The sequence below is a fragment of the Podarcis raffonei genome, chromosome 4 (assembly GCF_027172205.1).
Source record: "Podarcis raffonei isolate rPodRaf1 chromosome 4, rPodRaf1.pri, whole genome shotgun sequence".
NCBI lineage: Eukaryota > Metazoa > Chordata > Lepidosauria > Squamata > Lacertidae > Podarcis > Podarcis raffonei.
In genome coordinates, this window is record NC_070605.1 from 75,728,064 (window position 1) to 75,736,185 (window position 8,122).

The 8,122-nt window shown below is 44.1% G+C and overlaps 1 protein-coding gene across 3 annotated transcripts in view; it reads right to left on the reverse strand.

Moving 5' to 3' along the window:
• The window catches only part of CRACDL (CRACD like), a 55,819-nt gene extending 48,477 nt beyond the window's left edge, over positions 1-7,342 (reverse strand). For 2 of the 3 annotated variants that reach the window (XM_053384161.1, XM_053384158.1), the window contains exon 1: positions 6,879-7,090. The gene's annotated coding sequence lies outside the window, so the exon portion shown is untranslated. The other variant, XM_053384159.1, reaches the window with a different exon arrangement.
• Positions 7,343-8,122: the final 780 nt, after the last annotated feature.

An 8,122-nucleotide genomic window follows, 5' to 3' on the forward strand; every position in this document is an offset into this window, starting at 1 on the left:
TCAACTGACATTAGGTCATCCAGCCTAACATTACTGCTCTGAAACATGAATTATTTTAAGTGTTCAGTTGTGCAATTTTCAAGCTAGGATAATAATAGATCAAACACTAGGGACTGAATCAGCTGGGTTTACTTACTCTCATACCCTGGCCCTTACTAAAAGGAAAATAATACTCAGTGCATAAGCCATTTCTTAGGAAAACTAGCTATCGTGTCCCTCATACATACTCAGCATGCCCAAAGGACTGGCATCCTTTCTGAAATTAGGAAGCTGTAAAGCACCAATGATTGCTTAAGGCATTTTCATTTTGTGGCCTTAAACAGGCATGTCCAGTTCTAAATTAACCTCCACTCCCCAGTATGTATTCCAGAATACTGTTATTTTTAAAATAAGGCTGAGGGTACCAGCATGACAGTTTACTACCAGTGGTTTCACTGAGATGATGAACAATTATACAGGTGCCTTGTAATTACCGTATTTTTCGCTCTATAACACGCACCCGACTATAACATGCACGTAGTTTTTAGAGGAGGAAAATCCGTAGGCATGCCACCCGTAGGCATTTCCTCCATAACACGCACAGACATTTCCCCTTACTTTCTAGGAGGAAAAAAGTGTTATGGTGCAAAAAATACGGTAAGTGCCTTTGGTTAATTGTTCGGTACTGAATACCTAAGAGCCATTTACATCATTTTAAAGTCAAGTACTGTACTGTACAAAAAGTACTTAAATTTAAATGGCAAAATAAATGTACAGTGCTTGTTATTAATGGCATATAAACATTTAAATAGATGGGTTTCCCTGCAGTAAACACAAAAGTGGAGGCCTGATCGGTTTCCAACAGTTGTTTCCACAACTGCTAAAGAGAAAACCTAGCCGCTGGGACATGCACAGCAATTGAGAACACATTTCTATTATGCTATCTAAAAGGGTTATTTTGGTTATTTAGTTTTTAAAAAGTAATGTGTGGTTTGGCCTTTAAGCTGGCTATATGCACGGGAGTGCAAAAATGCCATGTTGGGGACGTCTAACATAATGTCCCATTTCTAAAAGTTCAGGATAGTGCATTTTTCAGATGAGCACAAAACATGCCAGAAGAAAACACAGAGTGGTCAATTCCCAGTCATTCCCTCCCCAATTCAAAGAACCACCTCAGCATGAGGTTGCATTCCCTAATTATGCTATTCAAGAAATATCTAATAATTGGAGGTTCATTATTCTCTTGATCGGTCCTATATTCCAAAGTGCTAAGTGAATCCGTCTCTGAATTATCTTGCAGCATCAAGACAATTCAGGTACAGAATGTCCCCCTTTACCACAAGAAGTCTGCCTAGCACCTACAGATAGTACTTTTTTTAATAGAATCACAGAACTGTAGAGTTGGAAGGGACCCCAAGGGTCATCTAGTCCAACCCCCAAAACTAAGGAAAGCCTCTACTATTCACCCAGTATTTTAGGATTGTATCATTTTAATGTTGCAATTAATTTAGTACTAAAAGGATTTTAATCTCTGTCAGCTGGATGCATGTTTTAGCCTTATGAAATTACTTATGCCTTTATGTCAGTGGATATGTTCAGAGCTGCAATTGTGTTACCTCGGTGTGTGTTTGTATTGAAAAATGTTGTTAAGCTATTATATTTGCTCATTGAATATTGTTATCAAGAATCAAACAAATATATATAAACATACAAAGAAGCCCAGGTGTAAACAATCAGTATAAACCAAAAGGGAAAAATTAGAAATTACAGTAAGGAGATAAGCTACTTGACCTGAAGAGCCTCTGAGAAAGATCAATTCATTTGAAAAATATTTCTCTTTACAAAGAAAACAACAACTGATAATAACAACAACAACAACAATAATAATAACAATAATAATTTATTATTTATACCCCGTCCATCTGGCTGGGTTTCCCCACCCACTCTGGGCGGCTCTTAACAGAATATTAAAATACAATAGTCTATTAAACATTAAAAGCTTCACTAAACAGGGCTGCCTTCAGATCTCTTCTAAAAGCCTTGTAGTTGTTTTTCTCTTTGACATCTGGTGGGAGGGCATTCCATAGGGCAGGTGCCACTACCGAGAAGGCCCTCTGCCTGGTTCCCTGTAACTTGGCTTCTTGCAGCGAGGGAACCGCCAGAAGGCCCTCAGCGCTGGACCTCAGTGTCCGGGCAGAACGATGGGGTTGGAGACATTCCTTCAGGTATACTGGACCGAGGCCATTTAGGGCTTTAAAGGTCAGCACCAGCACTTTGAATTGTGCTGATAGTTTGTGTTTAAAACAAGACACTGTAAAAAACTAACCTGCCAGCAAAACAAGGAAGCAACATTCCTGTTTCTGTGCCAGATCAGGATAAAAGTACTTTCCCCCCCTCCCATGATAAGCCTACCATGCCGTCTTTTCTTCAATGATTACACAGCTAGAAGGCAAACAAATATAAGAATGTCCTGTTTTTTCTCCTAATCTTTGCCCTGTGAAACCTGCTGATTGAGAGTTCTACTCGAGAATTTGCATAAATGCAAAACAAGTTGGAGATTTCAGGTGGTTATAAGTGGAAACAATCTGCAACCCAATGAGTTGTGAGATAAATATTTGGATAGGGCAATTGAATTGCATCATTATATTTCCTCAGAACATCTGTGGATCACTTTGTTCACAATCTATGCAATAGAAAACATATAACACATAACTTTGCACTGCAACTCATAAGCAAAGACACCACTTGCTAATAAGTGCTGAACCTTAGGAGGAGAATTCTGTATATGGAGATTTAGCTTTCGAATGTATATTACGTTCAGGCCTCAAGAAGTTAAAATAAATCAAATCCAAAACATTTTTACACTTTTGTACAATTTAGTCTTATGCACATCTTGCTTAAGTATAATGTGGGGCTGGGGAACCTGTGAACCTCCAGTTCTTGCTGGACTATAGCTCCCATCATTCTCACCTACTGACTATGTCGGCTGGCGCTGATGGGAGTTGGAGTCCAACAACAGCTGGAGGTCACAGGTTCCCACTCCTGATTTAATGAATGCTTGAATACGGTGCAAATTTGATAATCCATAACACAGCTAGGAGGGCGGGGGGCAGCTGCCTACCCCCAATCAAGTAAGTAAATAAAAATACTTAACTGACCAATTGTGTCACAGATAACTCAGTTCTGCCCCTCCTAACATAAAGCATGCCCCATCTAAAAAATAATCCTGGCTCTGCCCATGCATAACATACCAAATAAAGCTGTCCAGTTATATATTAAATGTATCAAATGAACTCTAAGGTCCACTTCTTATATGAATTTGGCATGCACGGGCAATGACCGATTTACACACATCCAACTCATGTGTGACCACGCACGTCGTGGCAACCCAGAAATGGCCAGAAAAGGGGATGGACGATGACTCAAAACTCAACTCCTGCACAAATCGGGAGTTGACCGTATTCACTGCACATACATTTAGCCACACATGTGTTATGTAAATAACACAGTGCAATAAACAAATGAATTGACCCCATTTTATTCTGCGGAGGAATCAGGTCTACATAAGCATTTCTTTGCACATACAGATGTGCTGCCTCTGCCCATTCAGATGAGTTAACCTGCATGGAAACTAGAGCAACTGAAATCTTAAGCTTTGTTGGTATCTTGGGTGCTCTATAATATCAGCTTAAAATGTTTTGATCTTTTGTTCTGGTACAAGAGTTTAGGGAACAAGAGTTCAAGGAATGAAATACTGTGATGAAAAATGTAAACCGAAATGATAACAGAATGTTGACTTGTTTAAAGAACGTGAGCATCCACCTACACCAAAACCTCACACATCGAAAGGGAAAAGGAGGCAGCTTCCAAAATACTCGGTGAGAGATTTACAGAAATGGAACTGCTATTAGAGTTGCAAACTTTAAAACACATAAACAGCACGGTCCCCAGAAGTAGGCCCTACTGAGATCTGTGAGGCCTACTCCCAGATTAAGAGGGCTAGGATTGCAGCCTTAAATCCCATTGATTTCATAAAGTTATTACTAAATAGCTGCTATGCAATGATACTGATCATGAATCTCTGGTATGCAAATTTAATTTGGACATTAAGATTGAAATAATGAAGATTCTCCTGCATACATTACTTAATATATATATTCTCTATAAGTACTGTCATAGCCGTATAAATAAAATGTAGTTTAATAAAGATTGTTGCACAACCTTCTAACACTTTGCAGAGATGTACCGGTATATCTGTAATTCGTACCTCAATGAACCTTACTTCCAAAATGGGTACAGAACTGGATTTCTAGTCCTGTGTCATAATAATTCCAAGCAGGTCTAACAGTTAAAAATGGTCAATGAAGTTATAGCTTTTGACCAAACAGCAAATGACTTCTAGTTAAAAACTTCATTCTTATAAATACACGGAGGAGCTTTTCATGATAATAATAATAATAATAATAATAAATTTTATTTATATCCCGCCCTCCCCAGCCGAAGCTGGGCTCAGGGCGGCTAACAACAATAAACAATACAAAAGTACAACACAAACAACACTCTAAAATCATTCATTATAAAATTAATTAAATTCAAGCCACTGGCCACTATTGGGCCAGAGCTCCGCGAAGATTGCCGAGGGAGGGAGTCAGGCTGTGCCCTGGCCAAAGGCCTGGCGGAACAGCTCTGTCTTGCAGGCCCTGCGGAAAGATGTCAAGTCCCGCAGGGCCCTAGTCTCTTGTGACAGAGTGTTCCACCAGGTCGGAGCCACAGCCGAAAAAGCCCTGGCTCTAGTTGAGGCCAGCCTAACTTCTCTGTGGCCTGGGACCTTCAAGATATTTTTATTTGAAGACCGTAAGTTTCTCTGTGGGGCATACCAGGAGAGGCGGTCCCGTAGGTACGAGGGTCCAAGGCCGTATAGGGCTTTAAAGGTTAAAACCAGCACCTTAAACCTGATCCTGTACTCCACCGGGAGCCAGTGCAGTTGATATAGCACCGGATGAATGTGATCTCGCAGCGAAGACCCCGTAAGGAGTCTCGCTGCAGCATTCTGCACCCGCTGGAGTTTCTGGGTCAGTCTTAAGGGCAGCCCCACGTAGAGCGAGTTACAATAATCCAGTCTGGAGGTGACCGTCGCGTGGATCACAGTGGCTAGGTCAGGGCGAGAGAGGTAAGGAGCCAACTGCTTAGCTTGGCGGAGATGGAAAAATGCCGCCTTTGTTATAGCTGCAATCTGCGCCTCCATGGAAAGGGAGGTGTCGAAGATTACACCCAAACTCTTAACGGACGGTGCTGGCACTAACTGCGCCCCCGCAAGAGATGGGAGTTGCCCCCCCAATCCCATATCGTCCCGTCCCAGCCACAGGACCTCTGTCTTCGAAGGATTTAGCTTCAACCGGCTCCCACGTAACCATCCAGCCACAGCTTCCAGACATCTGGTCAGTGTGTCTGGGGCCGAGTCAGGATGGCCATCCATCAACAGATAGAGTTGGGTGTCATCGGCATACTGATGGCAACCCAGCCCAAAACTCCGGACAAGCTGGGCGAGGGGGCGCATAAAGATGTTGAAAAGCATTGGGGAGAGTATCGCACCCTGAGGTACTCCACACACCAAGGAGTGGCGCGATGACAATTCCCCCCCAAGCGCCACCCTCTGTCCCCGACCAGAGAGAAACGAGCGCAGCCATTGAAGGACTGTGCCCTGGATCCCCACGTCGGCAAGGCGGTGGTCCAGAAGTTCATGATCGACCATGTCGAAAGCTGCTGACAGATCTAGAAGAATCAGCAGCCCCGACCCGCCTCGATCCAGCTGTCTACGAAGATCATCTGTTAGGGCAACCAGAGCTGTCTCGGTCCCATGACCAGCGCGGAAGCCAGACTGGAATGGATCCAGAGCCGATGTTTCATCCAGAAACCCACCAAGCTGTTCAGCAACCGCTCTCTCAATCACCTTACCCAGGAACGGAAGATAGCATACATATAGCGGGACTTGCTTAGGGTCAAGGTGTAAAGGTTTTTCATCTTTCTTGTGCTACGTGCAAAAGTGGATCAGCTCCATCAATAAGGATGAGGGTGGCACCTCCTCTTCTATTTGGGATTAATCCGTAATAACAGTTACAGTCAGAATGTGTATTTACTATCACTTAGGCTGCAATACTATACACATTTACCTCAAAGTAATCCCTACTGAATTCAGCGGGACTTACTCTGAGCAGGCAGGAATTGTATTGTAAATTTTATGCAGATTAGTTACCACTGATTAATTGACAATCAACATGGATCAGAAGTAGTAAAACGTGGTGTTGAAACACCCTTCCATGGATGTTTCTTCACAACCTTCTACTAAAGTTCAAATAATCCCTGATTATTACTATATGAAAACGAAAACCATTTAACTAGCCCAGAGAGATACGATCTTCCACGACTGGTGTTTGCTTCCATCTACACAACGAAAAGGGGAAAAGGGAAACTCTGACCTGCATATCTTTTGCTGGAAATTAAAAGGAGAATCGCCTCTTCCAAATGTATAGGGAAACCTTTAAATGTGTAATATAGCATATTATTATGTTTTTATATATGCTGGAAGCTACCCAGAGTGGTTGGGGCAACCCAGTCAGATGGGCAAGGTACGGTACATATAATAAAATTTATTATTATTATTATTATTATTATTATTATTATTATTATTATTTAACCACTCAGACAGTGAACACAAGAAGGTAGTTCCAGGATAACTAGCCCAGGCTAAGGGATCTCAAACATACAAACGAAAAACCCGTTTCAATTTCTGGCAAGAGGATAAGGAAGCATCCTATGGTGCTCTCACAGGGCTGTTATCCCAGAGGCCATTCACAGCTAAGAATAGCGCAGGTTGCAGGAAAGCAGGTCCCAGCACTTACCTGAAAGTTAAGTCCTTACTGACTGAACTAAACGCGGAGAGGACTGGGCCGCGCGGAAGAGGAAGCCGAGGAGGTTTAAAAACTCCTGGCCTGCTCGCCTATGGCGGCGCTGAAAGGTGAACCGCGCGCCAGGCAAGGCAGGTGCGCTGCTTGCAACTCCGCGGAAACTCGCCCTTAGCAACTAACTCCCTGAACTGCAACGCTACCCGGCCCTCCAGCCACCCACCTTGTTGCTTCACACGCACGCCAGCAACGCGGGGTCTCTCCAGTCAGCGGGCGAACCGGCTGCTACTGGAGACGGGAAGGGAGCCTCCCAGGCACCTTGAGGAGGCGGAGTGTGTTGCCCCGGGTGGCGCTGCCAGCGAGGCGAGCCAGGCGCTCGAGGAGCGGCTCATTGGCTCTGGCTAGAGCCGGGAAGGGAGCGAGCGTGCCCGAGGCTCGCTTTAAGCAGCCCCGCCTGCCCTGGGACCGACCCTGCAAGGCAACGCAACCTGGCCTCGCCGCTCCTCCTCCTCCTCCCTTGCGTTGCCGCCCATGGCAGGAAAAGCCCCAAGAAAGCGGATAAAGCGCTGGGAAAGCTGGGACTCGGCTCCAGCTGCCCGCCGCGCCTCTTGTTTGGCGGGAGGGTCAAGTTGGTCACTTGGCTCCACGGTCTACTCGGAAGCAAGTCCCGTTAAGTTTGCTCCCATGTCCTCGGGTGGCAACCTCCGTTTGTCAGGTTCTTCGAATTCAGTTCAAAGGAATTCCCACCTCCGCCACCGAATACAGTGGTTTTTGGAATATGAACCCAGTCAGCGAACAGGTGCTTTACCTGAGCTGCGTGTGGGTAATTTTCAGGTCAAAAGTAAGACATGGGAGGTTTATCTTCCATTAACCAGAGCTGCATAACTTTTATACTTGTAGGAGGTTGTGATGACCACCAATATGTTGCGGTGTTCTTGGTTGTATAGTTCTGCTGACCTAAACATGAATAAAATCGATCGATCGATTTGTAAAGAAATGGGAAGACAACGACTTGCCACCTCAGAAGCTAACATGTTTGTCCTGGCATAAGAAATGGTTCTTGCCCATCAACTTGTTACTTTGCAGTCACGCTTTTCGTGCAAGAGGAAGCGACGGTTACTCTGTCTTTTGGAAGAAGAAAATACTTATAAAACGGCAGAGGTCCCTCCTGCTACTTCCGAGTATTTCTAACTCAGCCAGCCAGGATTTTGAGCTGGGACTTTCTGCACGCAAAGTATGGG